The following is a 24,664-nucleotide window of genomic DNA, read 5'->3' as shown; positions in this document are numbered from 1 at the left end:
TGCTAAAAATAGCCACTGATTACTTCATAAATGGCACTGGCAGGGGTTGACACTAGGGGGTGATCAAGGGGTTTACGTGTTCCCTAGCGAGGTGTTTCTAACTGTGTGAGTGGATTGACAGGGAGAAGAGAGAGATCACTTTTCCTAAACACTAGGAACAGACGATCACTCTGTACTCCCCTGACAGAATGGGGATCTGTTTGTATACATTGGCAGATCCCCATTCTGGTTCTATGTGGAGTGATCGCGGTTGGCTGGTGGCCATTGTGGCCGCCGGCTACGCACATCGGCTCCGGCATCGCGCACGCTTGCTATTGCTCTGAAAGTTGCCAATGTACACCTACTACTATTCATGCAGCCGAGCCAACCTGCCACAGTATAATGACAGCGGCTGGTCGGCAAGCAGTTAAAGTGGTGAAGGAAGCATACAGAGCTGTGCGAATAGACAAGTTGTGTGCTGAGCTACCTCCCTTTACAAATTTTATCTCTTGCAACGGTAAAAATTCTCAGAAGGGACTCATGCTGATAACAGAGGAACGATGCACTAGAGAGGAATTACACTAAAGCCTCGTACACACGTCCGAGGAACTCGACGGGCAAAACACATCGTTTTGCTCGTCGAGTTCCTTGTGAAGCCGCCGAGGATCTCTGCGAGCCAAATTTTCCCATTGCCGTCGGGGAAAAAGAAGACATGCTTTCTTTTTGGCCCGACGAGACCCTCGGCGGTTTCCTCGTTGAAAAGTGTACACACGACCGGTTTCCTCTGCAAAAAAAAAAAACAGCAAGCTTCTTGCTGGTTTTTGCCGAGAAACTTGGCCGTGTGTACGAGGCTTCAGAGCTTTGGAGAGAGATAAGTAAAGACTACATATATATGTGCTCTTATGACTGAGGTTTACAACCACTTTAAGAACCAGTACTAGTGGTCCTTTGACAAAGAAAATAATAGAGTAACATAAACAAAAAACAAGACAGATTTTTATATAAATGTTGTTAAAAAAACAGTTTATGTAGAAAGTGACTTTAAAGCTTTTGTTAACCCCCCAACAAAAATAATGGATCCTGCTCCTTTAAAGCATGTTATATGACACAGTACTTGTTCTCTGTCATTTGGCCCCATGTAACACCTAAAAAACCTGGCTGATCCAGACAGTTTTTTCCCCACCCCTCTGTAAACTGACAACGGTGTCTGTTCTCAGCAGCCATGATACACTGTGGTCAGTTTACAGAGGGGTGGGGAAAAACTGTCAGGATCAGACAGTTTTTTTAGGTCAGTTTACCTGCCTATGTCATCAGCAGCCTGCTATCTGCTCTCCTCTCTGTTCCTGTGTCCTCCTCCCCCTCCCCTCTCTGTGTGTGAGCTGCCCCTCCCCCCTCCTGCTGCTCTTATAACACTAACCTGTATACACCATCAGCACTTCCTCCTATTGCAGTGTATCCCTCTGTGAATGATTTATAAATATAAATGCTGCAAATACCTCATTTAAGAGCCAAGATTGCGATCACATGACCAGCAAGATCTCTCCTATCCAGACTGACATCAGCAGAGGAATCTCAGCCCTGCCCGCTGCATCTCTCAGAGGAGAAAAGAAGGAAGCTGGTTACTCATGTGATCGCAATCTCGGCAGTGAAATTAGGTATTTGCAGCATTTATTTTTTATAAATCACACACAGAGGGGGATACTACAATAGGAGGCAGTGCTGATCGTTTATACAGATTAGAGTGGCTTAACAACCACTTTAAGTACCTATCACCTTTACCTCTTCTTTAAAAAATCCCTCAGGTTTCATTTACACCTGAGTGTTTTCAGCTCGTAAAACGTTCATCTCAAAAGTTCCAAAATGCCCAACAAGCAATATCCTATTAATTTAAATGGCTCCTGTTTACATCTGAGCATTCTGTCACCTGAGAGACAAAGGGGTAGAGATAGTATTTAAATAATGCTGCCCACCAGCCTACACGTTTTACAAATACAGTACAATAAATATATATACAGGTAGCTGTATTTTAGCATTATGCTACAAACATACCTCCCAACATTTTGAGATGGAAATGAGGGACACCTACTAGCAAACATATGTAGGCATAGGACACACACCCTGCCACACCCCCTTAAATAGAGAATTAACCCCAAAACAACATTAATTAAATCCACAAGGGCTTTTTTTACCACTATTATTCCTTTATATTGGCTTTTAAAATTTACAAATGCAGCAATTTAGAATTTGGATGAAAGATTTAACACTGGGAAACTAAAAAGTGCATTTTATATACAACTATATAGATCAGACCAAAATGAGGGACACATGAGGGGAAGAGGGACAGAGGGACATTGTTCCAAATCAGGGACAGTCCCTTGAAATCAGGGACAGATGGGAGCTATGCTACCAAGGTTTAAATTTGTAATGATCCCCCCTAGGATTAGTCTGAAACTGATTCCTGGTAACAATATAAAGCATCACTTTTCTGAGCTTTGTGAAAGATTACTTGACAAATCATCATACATGAATGCCTTTGGAACAGGCAGTGTGCTTAATTACTGTGACCAAAATTCTATTTAATATTTCATGATTTTAGGGTGTTTTGTGGTTTTTTTTTTACTGGATAAACTTTGTTTTTGTTTTTAATGCTGGGATTGGAGAGGTGGAGATGCACAGAAATACAAAAATAAATACAAAATCGGCACTTTTTTATTTTATTTAAGGAGATAACCTAGCAAGGCTCTACTCTATAGTAAGGAGGTATAAAAGCACTTCATATAAAAAAAAAAAAAAAAAAAAAAATCCTGAATAAAACTATTCACACGTGTGCAAATGTCATATAAATCTGTGAACACTTACAATCCATAAGTGATTTCAGAGGACTAAGAGCTAAATCTCTCAAATAACTATATTTGGAACAAACCGACTACACCAGAGATTTCAGAGGAGGAAGTTCTGGAGCAATCTGTGTGCTCCAACTAGAATTACAACTATACCTCTACCTACAGTACAGTTGCTTGAGTGGTTCCACTTTTCGTACTGGGAAAGCATTCATGTTTTGTCAGGGTTCACCTTCTTTCATGGTTTTAATTAAAACAAATACTGCAAGATTTCCCCTTTCCTTGACTCATACTCTTTAAGGAGTTTGAAGAGTGAAGAAACATCTGACTTAACATATAATATATATATATATATATATATATATATATATATATATATATATATATATATATATATATATATATATATATATATATTATATACTCTGTATATAAACAATGCTTTTTTAGACCAGCATATTGATTTAATTGGTCATCTACATTTAAGATCAATCCCATTGGTGTTGCATCTTGTGGTGGAGGTAAAGGTGATGGACTGGCCAAGCATGTCTCCAGACCTTGTCCAGTCAAAGCAGTTTTCAGCCTCTCATATGGTTTTACAGGCTGCCAGTAGAGGGGCTGGACAGTGTGCCTGTATGTTCCGCTAACATGCTAAATGCCATAAGGTCTAATATGTAGCAGAAAAGATTGTGGTTTAAAAAAAAAAAAAACACATAGATGCACTTCATTAGGAAATGCTTTTTAAAACAATCTGAGGTTTATACCTATTTTACCTACATATACACTATTAGCCGAATTCAGAAAGCACTTACGCGACGTATCTTCTGATACGCCGCGTAAGTGCACGGATGCGCCGTCGTATCTCTGCGCCTGATTCTTGAAATAAGATACGCCTGAATTTTGGCTCCATGCGACCTACGTAAGTCTCCTACGCCGTCGTATCTTGGGCGCATATTTACGCTGGCCGCAAGGGGCGCTTCCATTGATTTATGCGTCGAATATGCAAATGACCGACATACGCCGATTCACAAATGTGCTTGCGCCCGTCGCTGTAATCTACACCGTTTACGTAAGGCGTACGTCCGGCGTAAAGTTATTCCACATAAAGCAGGCGTAAGTCATGTTAGGGTATGGACCAGGGAACAGCCGTCGTATTTTACGTCGTTTACGTAAGTCGTACGTGAATGGGGCTGGGTGTAGGTTACGTTCACGTCGTAGGCATTGAGCCGTCGTATCTTAGGGAGTATATGCAACGTGATTCTGAGCATGCGCCATTCGTTCGGCCCTTCATTTACATGGGGTCACGCTTCATTTTAATAGATCACGCCCACTACCTTCCTACTTTGAATTAGGCGGGCTTACGCCGGCCAATTTACGTTACGCCGGCGCAAGTTTGGGAGCGAGTGCTTTGTGAATACTATTCTTGCCTCACTGATTTACTTCGATGTAGCGCATATGAGATGCGCTACGCCGGTCTAAAGATGCGCCGCTCTACGTGAATCCGGGCCTATATATATAAATATATATATAAATATATATATATATATATATATATATATTTGTATTACTTTTTAATATTCATAGAGCTATATAGTAAGGAAAGTTTGAAGAGTTCACGGGTAAGTAGCACAGAGTTCAGTAAGTTAAGGTGACCCTTGTTTTAAAAATATACTGTATGTGTAACATCCCTAGCAATCCATCTAAATAACATATACAGATGGCACAACAAACTTTGTTTGGACACTATGCAAGTGAACTTGTATTTAAAACATAGTTCACTTATGCTTTTTGATCCCCACACATTGACCTAATAAACCCCTTTTACCCCTATTGAGATGCATACTTACTGGTTCCTAAAAATGTGTAATGGTTGCAGTGCAGATCTTAGATAACAAAAGCCTGCCATGGAACAATGTCCCAGATCTGGAACCACGCAGGGAGTGGTCCCATAGACGTTTGTTGGAAGCTACTGTGCAAGAGCAGTCAAAACAGAAAATTTGTTGGAAGAGGCCCTAGCTGCGAGTTTGAGATCTGTATGCATCTGAGGAGGAGGGCAGGATTGTTGTTGATTGCAGCTATCCTTTAAATATGTTTGGTATAAACACAGTCTGCATGTTGATGATCTTCCAACTATGTGCTTACAAGCCTGTATTCCTGCTGTGCTTGGCTGGCATCAGCTTGTGCTGATCGGATTTTATACATTTCAAGCGGGTTATTTTATACATTTCAAGCGGGTCATTTTATACATTTCAAGCGGGTCATTTTATACATTTCAAGCGGGTTATTTTATACATTTCAAGCGGGTCATTTTATACATTTCAAGCGGGTCATTTTATACATTTCAAGCGGGTTATTTTATACATTTCAAGCGGGTTATTTTATACATTTCAAGCGGGTTTTGCATTCCTATTTAATTCTACGGGAATGCAAAACCAACTTGAAGCAGGTCATATATAGTGTTGAGCAGAATATGCCATATTCGATTTCGCGATATATCTCGAATATATATTCGAATATTCGAGATATATTCGCTAAATTCGAATATTCGTGATATTTTATCGAAATTAATTGAATGCGATTTTTCGCTATTGCGAATGCGAAAATAATTGCGATTTTTTTAATAACTGCGGTAGGAGCGCTCTGATTGGCTTAGAATATTCGTGATATTTTATCGAAATATCGCAACATGCGAATGCGATATTTATTGCGCAATTTCGAGATATGCTGGAGGAGCGCTCTGATTGGCTCAGAATATTCGTGATATTTTATCGAAATATCGCAACATGCGAATGCGATATTTATTGCGCAATTTCGAGATATGCTGGAGGAGCGCTCTGATTGGCTCAGAATATTCGTGATATTTTATCGAAATATCGCAACATGCGAATGCGATATTTATTGCGCAATTTCGAGATATGCTGGAGGAGCGCTCTGATTGGCTCAGAATATTCGTGATATTTTATCGAAATATCGCAACATGCGAATGCGATATTTATTGCGCAATTTCGAGATATGCTGGAGGAGCGCTCTGATTGGCTCAGAATATTCCAGATATTTTATCGAAATATCGCAACATGCGAATGCGAAATTTATTGCAGATATTTCGAAAACTGCTGTAGCAGCACTCTGAAATCGAATATGTATGATATTTTAACCAAAATACATATTGCGATTGCGATTTTTCGATCGCGCATGCGCAATTGCGCGAACAACACGCGACCATTTCCTGGAGCCTTGCCAGTTTCCAACTTATGATCGCAGCGCAATCACACAGCAACATGGTTGGAAGCAATTTCACTAAGTCTGAGGAAAAGTTGCTGATTTGTGTAAGTATTTTGACCACTGTTATTTCATCATCTTCAACTGCATTTTAGTCTAGTTTAAAAGTTAGTATATATGATCAGATATTAGTATTTCACAAAAAATGTGTCTCCTGCTTTTACAAAACTACAAGTCCCAGCATGCCTGGACAGCTGCAGACACCCTGGTTGGCAAATGTGTATTTAGGCACTTTTCCTTGTTATTTAGCATAATGAATTTAACATTTTATTGGACATAGGACGTATGCGAACGTCCTGACTTCAGTGTCCTCAAGGCCCAAGGACGTTCGAATACATATTGCCCTTTAGATGTTGCAGAACTACAACTTCCAGCATGCCTGGGAATGCTGGCACTTCTAGTATTGTAAGTTCTGCAGGCCCACATTTTTCAGGCCTTTATGCACGGGTCTCTAAACTGTGGCACCCTAGATGCAGCAAAAGTAAAATTCTTAGCATGCACTGACAGACCGTGGCTGATGGGAGTAGTAGTTTTGCAACAGCTGGAGGTGGACTGGTCTTGAAACCCAGAGTTAGGTAACAAACCCGTAGTGTTTTGCAACCATTCTGCCTCCAGCTGGTTATTTTCTGTTGAAAAGCCTGTGGCGTGCAAAACACAACCCAAAAACTCCACCCGGTGCAAGGAAAAATTTGCACACACCTAAAGAGTGACATCACAAAAAACTGCGACGGTTGCATACGTCAGTGGTCCTCCGAAAAGGTCCCGTCTCTGACCCCCCGGGGCGTTAGGCTCCTAGGCTCCTGACAGGGAAAAGAGTTACTGTGGTCCATACAGCCGAAGCCATATGGACCCATCTCGGTCCAAGCAGCGCAATCAACACGCGAACAACACGCGACCATTTCCTGGAGCCTTGCCAGTTTCCAACTTATGATCGCAGCGCAATCACACAGCAACATGGTTGGAAGCAATTTCACTAAGTCTGAGGAAAAGTTGCTGATTTGTGTAAGTATTTTGACCACTGTTATTTCATCATCTTCAACTGCATTTAAGTCTAGTTTAAAAGTTAGTATATATGATCAGATATTAGTATTTAACCAAAAATGTGTCTCCTGCTTTTACAAAACTACAAGTCCCAGCCCAGCCCAGCATTTTAGTCTAGTTTAAAAGTTAGTATATATGATCATATATTAGTATTTCACAAAAAATGTGTCTCCTGCTTTTACAAAACTACAAGTCCCAGCATGCCTGGACAGCTGCAGACACCCTGGTTGGCAAATGTGTATTTAGGCACTTTTCCTTGTTATTTAGCATAATGAATTTAAAAAATTTTTGGACATAGGACGTATGCGAACGTCCTGACTTCAGTGTCCTCAAGGCCCAAGGACGTTCGAATACATATTGCCCTTTAGATGTTGCAGAACTACAACTTCCAGCATGCCTGGGAATGCTGGCACTTCTAGTATTGTAAGTTCTGCAGGCCCCCATTTTTCAGGCCTTTATGCACGGGTCTCTAAACTGTGGCACCCTAGATGCAGCAAAAGTAAAATTCTTAGCATGCACTGACAGACCGTGGCTGATGGGAGTAGTAGTTTTGCAACAGCTGGAGGTGGACTGGTCTTGAAACCCAGAGTTAAGTAACAAACACGTAGTGTTTTGCAACCATTCTGCCTCCAGCTGTTTTTTTCCTATTGAAAAGCCTGTGGCGTGCAAAACACAACCCAAAAACTCCACCCGGATGCAGTGAAAAATGTGCACACACCTAAAGAGTGACATCACAAAAAACTGCGACGGGTACATACGTCAGTGGTCCTCCGAAAAAGGTCCCGTCTCTGACCCCCCGGGGCGTTAGGCTCCTGACAGGGAAAAGAGTTAGCAACGCATATCTCCCCTATACGTGTATCCTGTGTTGTTAATAATATATTCATAATTATGCAAATGATAATGGCTGCTATATTTATGCAAAAAAGGTGGCGACCGAAATGGCAGGATATAAAATCTTTCATGTTACCCCTGTCATTGATTAATAAGGCGAGAATGCTTCCAATTGTTGAATAGCATACATTTACGTCATATATCCATAAGGCTGTCAACAGAAGTATTACAATATACTTTGTTCTTCATCTTGCAGAAGTTCCTGGAAACAGGATACGATGAGCTGCGGAGGCAGCCAGAGAAAAGGGCTGTGGTCAGCGCCCTAATCGCTGACTTTGGCGGCCAACATGACCACAAGGCCATTGTTAAGAAGTGGTCTGACCTGAAGAGGCGCCAAATGGTTCATGTCAGACGTCTTCGGGCTAAATATCATCCAGGTAAGTTATTGTTGACAGTTATGTTTTTTTTTAAAAAAGTGTATTTTGTGCGTGAACTCGAAAGAGAGAGGAGCCGGCCTGCAGGAGTTGGGAGGCCTCCCCCAGAGGCAATCTGCCACCTTTCTCCATGCCCCGGTTGGCAATGGCGGGTGTGAGGGGGTCCTCCCAACCCAACCTCGCATAGCACACCCACCACGGGCGGGGCTGAGACCACCAAACTCAATTCACAGGTAGCCGAGAGCGGGATCCGAACCCCTAGCTGCAGAGGTGAATCAGTTGTCAGTGCAGTGGCAATCGCGTGGAGCCACCGCAGCTCCTTTGGTGACAGTTATGTAAGGTCATATGTAATTCATGTAAGGTCAGATGTTGTTAACCAAGATGCCATGTTGTGCTAACATATATCACCACCGGCCAAGGTATTCATAGTACTGTTGAAAAAAGACATGGGGCAGCAGACAGGAACACAGAAGTTATGTGGGAACATAATTTTCCCATTGCTTTGCATGGGACTTTAAAGAAAAACCCCGACCATGGCAAGTGGGGGTGGGTAAGGTTTAAACCACCTATCCTATGTTTGTGGCTGACATATAAGTAACCTGTGTGCCAAGTTTCATATAAATATCTTTAGCCGTTTGTACGTGATGCTGGAACATACATACATACATACATACATACATACATACATTTATGCACACACACACGTTGAGTTTTATATATATAGATTACCACTAAATTCCTGTGTTAGGAGTGGGGTTGTTATAGTAATCCCGTGTGCTCCATCAGGCCCTTTTTTTAACATGAGATGGTCTGAACAAAACAAAGGAGACAAAAACAGCTCATTTTAACATGGTTGCATCCCAGCTCACGCTCAGTCCCCTGTAGTGCCCACAAGACCCTTTAATATAACATTGTCCCATTGGTTAACTGTCTATATAAATCAATTTGTATTCATATACAATACAGCACAGTACACAGAATTTGCATACGTCATTAGAAAACATTTTTATAATATATGAACATTGTGTTATTATAGGAGCTCCAATGCCAGTTGTCCGCGCCAAGCGCAGAAGGCGCCAGGCCGATGAGGAGGAGGAGGATGCGGCAGAGGAGGATGCGGCAGAGGAGGAGATGCATGAGGAGGAGCAGCCAGGGCCCTCCCACTCCCCAACCCCAGCTCCTGTTGAGGAGCAAGCTGAGGAGCTTCCCCCCCCCACCACCCCAACTTCTCAAGCAGAAGAGCAGGAGGAAGAGAGCGGTCCTGTGAGCCTCATTCAGGAAGGTAAATATGTGCACAATGATTAATAACATTTCAACAACAAAATGTAGATATAAAAATGGACAACATATAAAGCGCACCTGTCAGATTGTAGAACCATAATATGGTATTGATGCTAGAAGTATACAGGTAGTGCATAATTATTAGGCAAGTTGTATTTTTTGAGGATTCATTTTATTATTGAACAACAACCATGTTCTCAATGAACCCCAAAAACTCATTAATATCAAAGCTGAATTTTTTTGGAAGTAGTTTTTAGTTTGTTTTTAGTGTTAGTTATTTTCGGGGGATATCTGTGTGTGCAGGTGACTACTATTACTGTGCAGAATTATTAGGCAACTTAACCAAAAAATAAATAGATAGCCATTTCAATGATTTATTTTTAACAGTGAAACCAATATAACATCTCAACATTCACAAATACACATTTCTGACATTTAAAAACAAAACAAAAACAAATCAGTGACCAATATAGCCACCTTTCTTTGCAAGGACACTCAAAAGCCTGACATCCATGGATTCTGTCAGTGTTTTGATCTGTTCACCATCAACATTGCGTGCAGCAGCAACCACAGCCTGCCAGACACTGTTCAGAGAGGTGTACTGTTTTCCCTCCTTGTAAATCCCACATTTGATGATGGACCACAGGTTCTCAATGGGGTTCAGATCAGGTGAACAAGGAGGCCATGTCATTACTTTTTTTTATTTAATACCCTTTCTTGCCAGCCACGCTGTGGAGTACTTTGACACGTGTGATGGAGCATTGTCCTGCATGAAAATCATGTTTTTCTTGAAGGATGGTGACTTTTTCCTGTACCACTGCTTGAAGAAGGTCTCTTCCATAATCTGGCAGTAGGACTGGGAGTTGAGCTTGACTCCATCCTCAATCCGAAAAGGCCCCACAAGCTCATCTTTGATGATACCAGCCCAAACCAGTACTCCACCACCACCTTGCTGGCGTCTGAGTTGGACTGGAGCTCCCTGCCCTTTACCAATCCAGCCACGGGCTCTTCCATCTGGCCCATCAAGACTCACTCTCATTTCAGCAGTCCATAAAACCTTAGAAAAATCTTTCTTGAGATATTTATTGGCACAGTCTTGACGTTGCAGCTTGTGTGTCTTGTTCAGTGGTCATCGTCTTTCAGCCTTTCTTACCTTGGCCATGTCTCTGGGTATTGCACACCTTGTGCTTTTGGGCACCCCAGTGATGTTGCAGCTCTGAAATATGGCCAATCTTGTGGCAAGTGGCATCTTGGCAGCTGCACGCTTAACTTTTCTCAGTTCATGGGCAGTTATTTTGCACCTTTGTTTTTCCACACGCTTCTTTTGTTTGATGATCACGCTTCAGAAGCTTTGCAACTTTAAGAGTGCTGCATCCCTCTGCTAGATATCTCTCTATTTTGGACTTTTCAGAGTCTGTCAAATCCTTCTTTTGGCCAATTTTGCCAAAGAAAAGGAAATTGACTAATAATTATGCACACCTGATATAGAGTGTTGATGTCATTAGACCACACACCTTCTCATTACAGAGATGTACATTACCTAATATGCCTAATCTGTAGTAGGCTTTCGAGCCTATACAGCTTGGAGTAAGACAACATGCATAAAGAGGATGATGTGGTCCAAATACTCATTTGCCTAATAATTCTGCACTCCCGGGATGTGTTAGACACATAACAAGTGTATACACATGATAATGATTGATTAATAAGCAAAAAAAAATATTTATTTATTTGGTAACGTTATTTGAAATCCAAATGTTTTTTTATTATATCCTAAAAGCATCAAGAGATCTGAGGAGGCAAAATATACTCATCGAAAAGACGCACCAGAAGATCCTTCAGAACCAGCGGAAGATGAGCTACCTCACCCAACAAAATGCTCTGCTAGAGCAGCAGCTATCGGGTCAGATTGCGGAAATGCACCGCATTCAGAAACGGATTGAGAGCTATATTTAAATTTATTTTTGTATTAAAAAAACTTATTTTTTGGAAATGTTTCATTTCTTTTTGAGATAGAGTTGTAGGTTTTTCAACACATCTAACTTCACATCAAACAAATCAACATCAACACATTTAACTTCATAATAAGCAAAAACATTTTATACTATTATTTTATTTAACATTAACCTAGGACAAACTAAAGCACACGACACAGACACGACGAACACAAAATAAACTGTTGAAAAATGAACATAACAAAAGCAACAATATATATATATATATATATACAAAGAGAGAGAGAGGGAGAGCAAGAAAGAGAGAGAATGCAGATGAGCTCTTGCAGTCAGCCCAATGGTTGCAGTATAAATGCCGCAAAACAGGGTTTAACATAAGGTTCATTGTTATAGTTACACTTGCTGTTTAGATCCGGTCTGGTAGTCCGGTCTGGTAGCTTGTAGCGGAGGCTGTTGGTGGATCCGCTGTGCCAGAAAGGTCATGAAGCTTTACTCAGCATGGAGGCAGCAGCAGGAGTATTAAAATATAATATAACTAGACAATGCATTTCCTGAGGAAAATGCGAGTGGGAATGCTGAATAGCTTAATTGGTGAGCCCCTTGCCAAAGACATTCACCATAACCACTACACTATCTTTAGGACACACAGCTTCTTTCTCTATCTGCAAAGTATAGAGTATGCTGACTTCCTGGTCGCCCCTCCCCCCTCAATAGGTTTCCCCTCCCCCCCAGGTCAGTGAGGAGGAATATTGCACTGAGGTCAGGAAAGTTATTTATGGAAAGAAATAACATTACAAACGCTTTTAATTCACAGATCTAATACATGATTTAAGCCTCCAAACAAAGCTTAATAAATCCTCAAACGTACATGCAATTGATACAACGACTACACCGTTTGAAATACACGGCCCTTGTAAACGCATCGATATGAAATTTATGTAGATAAACTTAAAAATGTGGCCATTTCTGCGATTTAGAAAAGAGCGTCTTTGTGAGTTCTGCAGCAACATTTTTTAGATAATTTCACATGAGAGTCTATGAGACATAATTTCTGGCTGTTGCTCCAATAATTAAAACTAAAATACGTATCGCAGAATTGGTCACATTGCCATAAACCAGACAAGCATAGCTACGTTTTGATATAAAAATTGTGTATGAAAAGTAGATCTTGTGGGCGTGAGACCAATTTGTTTCCCCTTTTTGTAAAGATATTTTTAATTACAAAGATCTCCAATGTTAAGGTCACATGACAGACTCTAAATCCCCTCCATAGGATTACATTATAACCTATTGCATTTTTGTGAAAAATTCGCAAAACGTAAATTGCGTTTTCACCAAAAAATTGTAAACGATAACGATCTGAAAAGTCATAGCCGGATAGCTAAATATTTTGTGACCGCTTTAAAGTTTTTTCAGTGTCTGTAAGTGAAAGTATGAAGTAGCTGAAACTTTTGGCATGGCATGTGAATTCAAAGGGGAAAAGGATGTTCTCATTGACTTCAATGTTTAAAAAAAGGGTCTAAAAGCTTAAAATTTATAAAAGTGTAAAAAGTAGAAAAAAACTTGAAGAAGTCCCATCATTAGCTGAACGAGACGAACATTTTTACAGTTGAATGGTCTCAATAGCTGAAAGTATGCCGAAGTTACGCAGAACCAAAAAACTTAAGGAATAATAAGATTACTAAATTTACGGATATCAATACTGGAAATGTTTATTAAAGCATTCACACTAATTAAGATTAATACATTTACGGGTATCCATACTAGGAATGCTTATTAAAGCATTCCCACTAAGTATCACACAGGCATGATTTACAAGCAGTAGTGGTAATAGTAATACATAGCATAAAAACACTTGGGGAATACTTTACAGCATCAGTAGTGGTCATAGTAGTCAATAGTGTACCAAAAAATTGGGACACAGGTGTCTTGACTGAGCTGTAATAGTAGTAGTAGACATTGACAATACAGTGTCAAATCACTCGGGCAAGAGGTGCCATGATGAACAGCAGTCTTAATAAGAGTATATAGGGTGTGAAATAACTGATGACATAGGTGTCTTGACTGGGCAGCAGAAGCAGCAGTAGTAGTATTAACAGTAGTAGTTGATACAGAGTCATATCACATGGGCAGGAGGTGCCATGATGAACAGCAGTAGGAATAGGAGTATATAGAGTGTCAAATAACTGCTGACATAGGTGTCTTGACTGGGCAGCAGCAGCAGAAGCAGCAGTAGTATTAACAGTAGTAGTTGATACAGAGTCATATCACATGGGCAGGAGGTGCCATGATGAACAGCAGTAGGAATAGGAGTATATAGAGTGTCAAATAACTGCTGACATAGGTGTATTGACTGGGCAGCAGCAGCAGAAGCAGCAGTAGTATTAACAGTAGTAGTTGATACAGAGTCATATCACATGGGCAGGAGGTGCCATGATGAACAGCAGTAGGAATAGGAGTATATAGAGTGTCAAATAACTGCTGACATAGGTGTCTTGACTGGGCAGCAGCAGCAGAAGCAGCAGTAGTATTAACAGTAGTAGTTGATACAGAGTCATATCACATGGGCAGGAGGTGCCATGATGAACAGCAGTAGGAATAGGAGTATATAGAGTGTCAAATAACTGCTGACATAGGTGTCTTGACTGGGCAGCAGCAGCAGCAGAAGCAGCAGCAGTAGTATTAACAGTAGTAGTTGATACAGAGTCATATCACATGGGCAGGAGGTGCCATGATGAACAGCAGTAGGAATAGGAGTATATAGAGTGTCAAATAACTGCTGACATAGGTGTCTTGACTGGGCAGCAGCAGCAGCAGAAGCAGCAGCAGTAGTATTAACAGTAGTAGTTGATACAGAGTCATATCACATGGGCAGGAGGTGCCATGATGAACAGCAGTAGGAATAGGAGTATATAGAGTGTCAAATAACTGCTGACATAGGTGTCTTGACTGGGCAGCAGCAGCAGCAGAAGCAGCAGCAGTAGTATTAACAGTAGTAGTTGATACAGAGTCATATCACATGGGCAGGAGGTGCCATGATGAACAGCAGTAGGAATAGGAGTATATAGAGTGTCAAATAACTGCTGACATAGGTGTCTTGACTGGGCAGCAGCAGCAGAAGCAGAAGCAGCAGTAGTAGTATTAACAGTAGTAGTTGATACAGAGTCATATCACATGGGCAGGAGGTGCCATGATGACCAGCAGTAGGAATAGGAGTATATAGAGTGTCAAATAACTGCTGACATAGGTGTCTTGACTGGGCAGCAGCAGCAGAAGCAGCAGTAGTATTAACAGTAGTAGTTGATACAGAGTCATATCACATGGGCAGGAGGTGCCATCATGAACAGCAGTAGGAATAGGAGTATATAGAGTGTCAAATAACTGCTGACATAGGTGTATTGACTGGGCAGCAGCAGCAGAAGCAGCAGTAGTATTAACAGTAGTAGTTGATACAGAGTCATATCACATGGGCAGGAGGTGCCATGATGAACAGCAGTAGGAATAGGAGTATATAGAGTGTCAAATAACTGCTGACATAGGTGTATTGACTGGGCAGCAGCAGCAGAAGCAGCAGTAGTATTAACAGTAGTAGTTGATACAGAGTCATATCACATGGGCAGGAGGTGCCATGATGAACAGCAGTAGGAATAGGAGTATATAGAGTGTCAAATAACTGCTGACATAGGTGTCTTGACTGGGCAGCAGCAGCAGCAGAAGCAGCAGCAGTAGTATTAACAGTAGTAGTTGATACAGAGTCATATCACATGGGCAGGAGGTGCCATGATGAACAGCAGTAGGAATAGGAGTATATAGAGTGTCAAATAACTGCTGACATAGGTGTCTTGACTGGGCAGCAGCAGCAGCAGAAGCAGCAGCAGTAGTATTAACAGTAGTAGTTGATACAGAGTCATATCACATGGGCAGGAGGTGCCATGATGAACAGCAGTAGGAATAGGAGTATATAGAGTGTCAAATAACTGCTGACATAGGTGTCTTGACTGGGCAGCAGCAGCAGCAGAAGCAGCAGCAGTAGTATTAACAGTAGTAGTTGATACAGAGTCATATCACATGGGCAGGAGGTGCCATGATGAACAGCAGTAGGAATAGGAGTATATAGAGTGTCAAATAACTGCTGACATAGGTGTCTTGACTGGGCAGCAGCAGCAGAAGCAGAAGCAGCAGTAGTAGTATTAACAGTAGTAGTTGATACAGAGTCATATCACATGGGCAGGAGTTGCCATGATGTACAGCAGTCTTAATAAGAGTATATAGGGTGTGAAATAACTGCTGACATAATTGTCTTGACTGATCCAAAGGAGTCATGGGAGAAAATCATGTGGTCAGATGAGACTATAATATAATTTTTTGATCATAATTTCACTAACCGTGTTCGGAGGAAGAATAATGATGAGTACCATGCCAAGAACGCCATCCCTAATGTGAAGCATGGGGGTGGTAGCATCATGCTTTGGTGGTGTTTTTCTGCACATGGGACAGGGTGACTGCACTGTATTAAGGAGAGGATGACCGGGGCCATGTATTGCAAGATTTTGGGCAACAACCTCCTTCCCTGAGTTAGAGCTTTGAAGATGGGTCGAGGCTGGGTCTTCCAACATGAGAATGACCCAAAGCACACAGCCAGGATAACCAAGGATTGGCTCTGTAAGGAGCATATCAAGGTTCTGGCGTGGCCTAGCCAGTCTCCAGACCTAAACCCAATAGAGAATCTTTGGAGGGAGCTCAAACTCCGTGTTTCTCAGCGATAGCCCAGAAACATGACTGATGTAGAGAAGATCTGTGTGGAGGAGTGGGCCAAAATCCCTCCTCCAGTGTGTGCAAAGCTGGTGTAAAACTACAAGAAATGTTTGACCGCTGTAATTGCAAAGAAAGCCTACTGTACCAAATATTAACATTGATTTTCTCTGATGTTGAAATAGTTATATTCAGCACTGTAAATACATCAGGTCCGGGGCTTCATCAGGGAATGCATGGCAAGGGACCCTTCAGCGCCCTGAACCGACGACGGGTGCCAGAAAGTCACCGCCGATCCAGGACTCATTCATCTTTATGAATGTGAGTCTGTCCACGGAGTCTGTGGACAGACGGGTCCTCTTGTCCGTGACCACCCCACCTGCCGCGCTGAATGTCCGCTCAGATAGTACGCTGGAGGGGGGGCAAGACAATAACTCCAGCGCATACTGAGCGAGCTCGCGGCAGGTGTCCAATCTGGCAACCCAGTACTCCATGGGGTCGTCGGTGCTCATACTGTCAGAAGCACCGACGGACGCCATGTAGTCTGCCACCATGTGGGCCAGCCGCTGGTGGTGACTGCTGCTGCTGCTGCTGGTGGTGGTACTGGGTCGCTCGGTTTGGAAGAACATCCTCATCTCTTCCATTAGGTCCCCTGCTCGGCTGCAGCTGGGTGCAGCCACCTGCTGGGTGAGATGAGGGGGGACAACTGGAGGCCGGGGAGTTGCCTGCTCCAACCGTCTGACAATGGCTGCCTGCAGTTCCTCCATCCGGTGCTGCCTCCGGCTGGCTGGGATGAACTGCTCCAGTTTCCCCTTGCACCTGGGATCCAAAAGGGTGGCCATCCAGAAATCATCCCTCGTCTTGATGGTCTTAACCCGGGGGTCCCTCCTGAGGCATCTCAGCATGTGGGCAGCCATGGGGAAGAGCACAGCCCGCTGTGACTCCTCAATGCTGGCCAGGTGAATGAGGTGCGACTCTTCTTCCCTGAGGCGCTGCTGGTCAAACTCAGACATGCCCAACCCCCGGACTATCGGTGCCCCCAACACCGGCTCTCCCTCCTGACCAGGCCCTGACTCCGGGACGACACCAGCAACCACCTCCTCCTCCTCTTCATCATCATCCTCCTCCTCCTCCTCCTCCTCCTGGTCCTGGCCCTGGTCTCGGTGGAGCATTGCTGACTCCTCCTGCTCCACCAAGGCACTCTCCCCAGCCTCGAGCAGGCGATCTAGTGTCCTCTCCAGCATGAACAGTATTGGCAGCACGCTATTGAGGCCAATTTGCTCACTGCTGACCATCTTGGTCGCCTGCTCGAAGGAGGACAACACTTGGCAGACCTGGTTTATCTGCCCCCACTGCGCACAGGCGATGAAAGGGAGTTGTGGTGAAGCCCTCTCAGTGCCTAGTTCCATCAGGTACTCCCTCACCGCCCTTTGCTGCTCCCACAACCTCTTCAGCATGTGGAGGGTGGAGTTCCACCGCGTCACACTGTCCACAATCAGCCTGTGAAGGGGCAGATTGTACTTCCGCTGCAATTTGGACAGGGACGCGGTAGCGGTTGGGGAGCGCCTGAAGTGGCTGGCAATCCTACGCGCCTTTGCCACAATGTCACTCAACCCTGGATAAGTGCGCAGGAACTTCTGCACCACCAGGTTGAGGACATGTGCCAGACAGGGCACGTGCGTCAGACTGCCAGCATGGAGGGCGGCGAGTAGGTTGCTGCCGTTATCGCAGACAACCATACCTGGCTGGAGCCTTCGGGGTGTCAGCCACTTCTGGACCTGAGCTTGAAGTGCTTTCAGCACTTCTTCTGCAGTGTGTCTCCGGTCCCCTAAACTAACAAGCTGGAGCACGGCCTGACAGCGCACGTGCCCCACACTTGAGTAGCTACGGGGGCGCTTGCTGGGAGGCTCAGCAGCTGCGGAGACAGTGGCTTGAGGGAGACCAGCAGTTCTCCCCTGGACACCCCGGGGCGGCACCACAAGATCGGTTGCCGACGATCCCTCACCGACGCCTCGGAGGGAAACCCAATGGGCCGTGAAGCTGATGTAGCGTCCCTGCCCATGCCTGCTGGTCCAGCCATCCATTGTCAGATGAACCCTGTCGCTGACAGCGTGATCCAGCGACAGGGTTACATTCTGCACAATGTGCTGGTGTAGGGCAGGGACACCAGTCCTGGCAAAGAAATGGCGGCTGGGGACACGCCATTGGGGTTGGGCCTGCTCCAACATCTGCCTGAAGGGGTTGCTGTCAACTATGTTGAAGGGCAGCAGATGTTGGGCAATAACCCTTGCCAGGAGCCCATTGAGGGAACGCACACGTCGGTCTCCAGGGGGGAAGGGAGTGGTGCGGTCAAAGGCGTCTGAAATCGACGCCTGGCGCCGGACGGCAGTGCGGGACACAGACGTGGAGGGTGCTGTGGAAGTAGAGGTCTGGCTGCCGGTACCAGTACCTCTACTAGAGGGAGCGGGGGGGCATGACCTGCTGGAAACAGATGAAGATGTGGCAGGGGCTGCTGTACCCTGCTCACTTGTGGTGGTGGCGCTGCTACCACCACCACGCTTCATCTCGTCATACAACGCCCAGTGGTTTATCCTCAGGTGCTGGTTCAGGGCTGTGGTACCCACCCGAGCCAAACACTTCCCTCTCTTCACCCTCACTTTACAAATCCGGCAGATGGCCACGGTAGGGTTGTCTGCCACCAGGGTAAAGAAATTCCAGACAGGTGACTTCAGCACCGCCCTCCTGTCAGATGGGGTGACACTTACTTGCACCTGCTGGGATTCGGTGCGCACAGGTGGAGCTGCCTGCTGCTGCTGCTGCTGCTCCTCCTCCTGACACCTCCTGCTGCCATCACCAGTGGAGACCCTGACGATGGTCTCCCTGGTGGTGACCTGGCGCACCGTTTCACCAGGGTGCCTACCTTCCCCGTCGTCACTGACGTAGTGAGCCGACGCGTCAGATGGCAACCATGATGGGTCACCCTCTTCGCCCCCAGAGATGTCAGACCAAGGGCTGAGATGTGTTGGTCTGAGGGAACCACGTGACATGGAGCCTCTAGCCTGGCTCCGCTGTCCCCTCACCCACGCCTGGGTCTGACTAGGTGCTGCTGTTTCCTGCACCAAAACAGCAGCACCAGTTTGAAGGGATGTCTCTGGGATACTGCCAGCAGGTATCCCATCCTCCTCATCCATCCCTTCAAAAAGGTCCTGACCATCAGGACAGAGCTGGAGGTCTGCCTGATGCATGGCCTCCCCCAAGAGATCCCTCTCACTGTCGCTGTCGAACAGTAAGATGCTGGACTCTTGGGGGCTGGGGGGGGGTAGTACAGGCAACGGTGTAATGGTGGTACTACTGTGAGTCGGGACCGACGACTCAGTGGCACTGCTGTGCCCCATGTAGTCCACCACTACTTGAGCCTGAGATGGCAATATCGGGCGGCTGCCCGATGGGAAGAACTCCCGGATCAGGCGTACTCCCCTTGCACCCGATCCTCTACCACTAGTAGGGGCACGAGAGGTACCCCGTGCTGGCAGCGATCCAGCACTGGGAGTAACTCCCCTACCCCTACTGCCACGGCCACGGATGCCGCTCATAATTGCTGATATGTGTGTGGGGGGGTTAAACTTTATTGGGGGGGGAAAATGTGAACAAAATGTGTTTTTGTGTATTTTTTACAAGACAGGCACGCAGACAAAGACGTACACAGACAGCTACTAAACTATAAGAAAAGTAGTACACCAGACAAGGACTACAAAATTAAAGAAAAAAAAAAAAGCACTAAACAAACACTAACTTTTTTTTTTTTTTTTTTTTTTTAAACACAAAACACAGACACTAAACACACACTAAGCTAAGCTAGATGAAATAAATGTACACTAACAGTGTGTACACTTACTACACAAAATTTAACTAAACTGAACACAAAACTTAGCTTTTATAAAAGCTCTTTAGGGAAAACTAAACAAAATTTGAACTGAGATGCCTATCAAATATCACTGAACAGCGAACCTGCAAGATCTAACAGTAACACAAGATGAACAAAACTTAGCTTTTAGAAAAGCTCTTTTATAAAGCTCAGCAAAATGTGTTCTGAAATCTCTTGCAAATATAACTGAACAGGGAGGATTGCAGGATCAAACAGTAACACAAATGAAAAAAACAGCACAAAACAGCACAAAACGTAGCTTTGAAAAAAGCTCTTGGGTCTATTGCTTTGAAAAAAGCAGTTGATATACTGGAAAAGATCCACTGGAATCACTAAATAGCAATGCTGGTGATGATCTAAATCAATCAAGAACAAAGACACAGGAAACCAGGAAACCAGGAACACTGAAACAGCCTCCACACTCTATAGCAAGCTTCTGAATCTGCAATGAAATGGTGCTGGGAGTGAGCTTATATAATGTCCATGCAGGCAGGTTCCTATTGGTTGCTAACCTGTGACGAGTGTGGAAGGAGAACTCTGATTGGCTCTGATGCAAAAGGGCGGAGCAAATAATCGCGCAATATTCCTATTGCCGAATATTCGCATTGCGAATATTCGGCAATATAAAATGATCGCTTCAGCTACTCGGCCCAATGGCTCTAATCATACCAGCAATGCTTTCAGACGTCTATGGAGATCACTAGGATGTGATCTGTTTTAAAAATGAAACTGTAAAAATCGCTCTGATGCGGAAGATCGGGGCGAGGAAAATAATCGCGCGATATTGCGTTTGCCGAATAATCGCATTGCGATCTTTCTGGAAAATTCAATGAACGCTTCAGCTACTCGGCCCAGGGTCTCTAATGATACCAGCAATGCTTTTAGACGTCGATGGAGATATCTAGGATGTGATCTGATTAAAAAAAAAAATTGTAAAAAATCGAATATTCGGAATTGCGAATATTCACCGCGAATTTCGAAATATAGCGCGATTTCTCGAATATGCTATATTCGAGTCGAATATTCGCAATGCGAATATTCGTGAGCAACACTAGTCATATACAGGTGAGAATTGGGTCAACTGCATATAAAATGCACATGTCAATGAATGATCGCATATGCATCTGAAACGGATGCCAGACTGATGTCATTGACATAAGGATTTAATCTTGGTAAACAAGAATTAGGATTTTATTCAGGACTGTTCTAACTGAAAATAAAAATACAATTCAATGCATTTCATTTGAAAGTTTTAGTATTGTTTGGGAATGTACAAAATTGTACAATTATCAACACAGAAAATTCCTACAAAAGAGTTGAGAGGATTAATAAAATCTTTCTACACTGCTAAACAATATTCCTTTGTGTGGCTAGTCCTTTATGTTGGACCTATTTATCTCATGCAGTTTAGCTAGGCTGTTAAGTATTACAGTGTCAGTTGGTTTCACATATCAAGCATAAACGAACATCTCATAGAATCAGAATGTGTAGTCATGCATTATGCTTGTTTCAAAAACCTGACTACAGTCAGCTATAAAATAACCATTATTTTGACCAGAAGTCAGAAGGGCAATTCTACTTGCAATCTACTTAATTCACAACACTTTATAAAGAATTTTGTTAAAAGGCACTTTAAGTGAGACATATATCAAAAACAATAGTCAAACCCTTCAAAATTACTTTTCTTAGTAGAAAGGGCAAGAATTCACACTGGTCCAATAGCAGTTATTATGCATCTTACAATGTCTTATACTTTTAAAATGTCTGCCAATTCGGCATTAACTTTGCCATTACTTAAAGCTCAACTCCAGGATTAACAAAACATCCGCTATTGTATTACCCCCCCCCCACCCCCACCACTACCATCACCACTGCAGGGGTTAAAGTGTGTTATGTGAAGAGAACATAGGAGAAATACGTACCTTACTCCTCCATCCAGCATGGTCCTCTGGCACTGCGACCAGTACCCCATAGCTGCCTCTCTAAGCTAAGATCAGCTGCAGCTACATTCCAGCATCCTCAGCCTACAATGCAGAGCTAATAGCCATGTATTGTATGTGAAAATCTGAAGCTCACCCACAAGCGGTAACATCAGGAAGAGGAGAGTGCTGAAATTGGCTGGAGTTGACTGGAGTGGGGAGATAGGTAATATATGCAGCACTGTAGCCCTTAGATATAACAAACATTTAAAAACTAGAATATATACATGTTTTATATACAGTACAGACCAAAAGTTTGGACACACCTTCTCATTCAAAGAGTTTTCTTTATTTTCATGACTATGAAAATTGTAGATTCACACTGAAGGCATCAAAACTTTGAAGTAACACCTGTGGAATTATACATAACAAAAAAGTGTGAAACAACTGAAAATATATTTCATATTCTAGGTTCTTCAAAGTAGCCACCTTTTGCTTTGATTACTGCTTGGCACACTCTTGGCATTCTCTTGATGAGCTTCAAGAGGTAGTCACCTGGCACAGCACCCCTTCACTCGCCTTCTTGGTCAAATAGCCCTTACACTGCCTGGAGGTGTGTTTGGGGTCATTGTCCTGTTGAAAAATAAATGATGGTCCAACTAAACGCAAACCGGATGGAATAGCATGCCGCTGCAAGATGCTGTGATAGCCATGCTGGTTCAGAATGCTTTCAATTTTGATTAAATCCCCAACAGTGTCACCAGCAAAGCACCCCCACACCATCACACCTCCTCCTCCATGCTTCACAGTGGGAACCAGGCATGTAGAGTCCATTCGTTCACCTTATCTGCATCGCACAAAGACACGGGGGTTGGGACCAAAGATCTCAAGTTTGGACTCATCAGACCAAAGCACAGATTTCCACTGGTCTAATGTCCATTCCTTGTATTCTTTAGCCCAAACAAGTCTCTTCTGCTTGTTGCCTTTCTTTAGCAGTGGTTTCCTAGCAGATATTCTACCATGAAGGCCTGATTCACACAGTTTCCTCTTAACAGTTCTAGAGATGTGTCTGCTGCAAAAGGTGGCTACTTTGAAGAACCTAGAATATGAAATATATTTTCAGTTGTTTCACACATTTTTGTTATGTATAATTCCACATGTGTTAATTCATAGTTTTGATGCCTTCAGTGTGAATCTACAATTTTCATAGTCATGAAAAAAAAGAAAACTCTTTGAATGAGAAGGTGTGTCCCAACTTTTGGTCTGTACTGTGTGTGTATATATATATATATATATATATATATATATATATATATATATATATATATATATATATATATATATATATATATATATATATATATATAAATAAATATACACACACACATATACAGTTGTGCTCATAAGTTTACAATTTCTTGGTCCTGATCAAAAGTTTACATACCCCAGTTCTTAATACCGTGTATTGCCCCCTTTAACATCAATGACAACTTGAAGTCTTTTGTGGTATTTGTGGATGAGGCTCTTTATCTACTCAGATGGTAAAGCTGCCCTTTCATCTTGGCAAAAAGCTTCCAGTTCCTGTAAATTCTCGGGCTGTCTTGCCTGAACTGCACAGAGTGGCGTAATGATATTAAGGTCAAGAGACTGAGATGGCCACTCAAGACCATTTACTTTATTCTGCTGTATCCAATGACAGGTCGACTGGGCCATGTGTTTTGGATCATTGTCATGTTGGAATGTCCAAGTACGTCCCATGCGCAGCTTCCTGGCTACTAAATGCAGATGTTTCTCCAGTATTTTTTGATAACATACTGCATTCATCTTGCCAACAGCTCTGGTGGACATTCCTGCAGTCAGCATGCCAATTGCATGCTCCCTCAAAACTTGCGACATCTGTGGCATTGTGCTGTGTGATAAAAATGCACATTTTAGAGTGACCCTTTATTGTGGCCAGCCTAAGGCACACCTGTGCAAAAATCATGCTGTCTAATCAGCATCTTGATATGCCACACCTATGAGGTGGATGGATTATCTCGGCAAAGGAGAAGTGCTCACTAACACAGATTTAGACAGATTTGTGAACAATATTTGAGAGAAATAGGGCTTTTGTGTACATTTTTCAGTTCAGCTCATGATAAATAAATATATATATATATATATATATATATATATATATATATATATATATATATATATATATATATATATATATATAGATCAGGGTTTTCTTTTGGTGATATTGTCATGCAAAAATTATTACTATTACTTTTATAATATTTTATTTTTTATATGCAATCCACAGACAAAAAGACATACAACTCTAAAAGAGCACCTATTCTAATTTGTAAAAATTGAAAAACATAGTTTTACTATTAATTAAAGTATAAGTTTATTCTATAATTTGTCTCATTTAAATCAAATTTCC

At 43.0% G+C, this 24,664-nt stretch overlaps 1 protein-coding gene across 13 annotated transcripts in view; it reads right to left on the bottom strand.

The window, feature by feature from the left end:
- The window catches only part of EYA4 (EYA transcriptional coactivator and phosphatase 4), a 377,003-nt gene that overhangs the window by 95,045 nt on the left and 257,294 nt on the right, over positions 1 to 24,664 (bottom strand). Inside the window, exon 1 of one of the 13 annotated variants that reach the window (XM_040350464.1) lies at positions 1,913 to 1,918. The exons of the other annotated variants lie outside the window; for them this stretch is intronic. The gene's annotated coding sequence lies outside the window, so the exon portion shown is untranslated. Of the gene's footprint in view, positions 1 to 1,912; positions 1,919 to 24,664 lie in introns of those variants that run through there. 13 annotated transcript variants of the gene reach the window in all.

This window comes from Rana temporaria, chromosome 4, assembly GCF_905171775.1.
Source record: "Rana temporaria chromosome 4, aRanTem1.1, whole genome shotgun sequence".
Taxonomy (NCBI): domain Eukaryota; kingdom Metazoa; phylum Chordata; class Amphibia; order Anura; family Ranidae; genus Rana; species Rana temporaria.
The sequence above is the reverse complement of the archived record's forward strand: the minus strand, read 5'-3'. Positions and strand labels throughout refer to the sequence as shown.